Source organism: Magnolia sinica, chromosome 6 (genome assembly GCF_029962835.1).
Source record: "Magnolia sinica isolate HGM2019 chromosome 6, MsV1, whole genome shotgun sequence".
NCBI lineage: Eukaryota > Viridiplantae > Streptophyta > Magnoliopsida > Magnoliales > Magnoliaceae > Magnolia > Magnolia sinica.
In genome coordinates, this window is record NC_080578.1 from 88863953 (window position 1) to 88864993 (window position 1041).

The following is a 1041-nucleotide window of genomic DNA, read 5'->3' on the forward strand; positions in this document are numbered from 1 at the left end:
ATATATATTTTTTTCAAAATTTTTGTGTTTTTATAAATAACTTTTTCTTTTAATTTCAAATTTTTAACATTTTCAATTATTTTTCAAAATCACAAATTTTTTCAACTTCTTTATTTTTTGTTTCAAAATGTTTGTTTTTTGTTAAAGTATCGATTCTTTAATATCGTTTTATTTTAAAATTTTCAATTCTTTCTTACTTCTCCATTTTTTTTAAAGCATTTTTTTTTTCAAACTTGTCAATTTTTATCAAATTTCTCAATTTTATTTTATTTTTCAAAATACAAACTCTCATTTTCCTTTTCAAAATATTTTCATTTTTCAACATTGTCAAAATTTTCACATTTTTTATATCTTTTTAATTTTCTTTTTCAGGATATTATTTTTTTCTTGAAATCAATTTTTTTTTCAAAATTATCAACTTTATTCAATATTCTTTTTTTTTTCCCACAAAATAGATTTTTATTAAATAACAACTTTTATTTTTTCAAAATCTCATTTTTTTCTCAAACATTTTTAAATTTTTTTAACTTCCCAATATTCTTTTTCATGTCATATTACAAATCATATAAATATTAGTTTTAAATTTAAAAGAAAACAAATGTATATTCAATGCTGATATAAAATAATATATATATATATATATATATATATATATATATATATATATATATATATATATATATATATATATATATATATATATATATTGCATTCGATCAATTGTTTAAAAATAATATTAGATACAAATATGTACAATTAAACTACTGAAATTATATTAAAAAACAATTCTTAGACTAGAAAAACAATAATTTTCCACCATATTTTAAAAAAATGAAAGAAAATAGTTCAAGGCAAAAGTCCTTCTATGACGGGCCATGATCCATCGCAAAAGCAACTAAAAAATGTCATGAATTGCTGCTTTGGGTGGGAATTTGCAACTGATCATAGTCCATCGCAAAATCAAAATTTGCGACGGATTTAGTCTGTCGCTATGTTATGACGGACCAAAATCCATTGTAAATCCATTGTAAATTAGGTTTT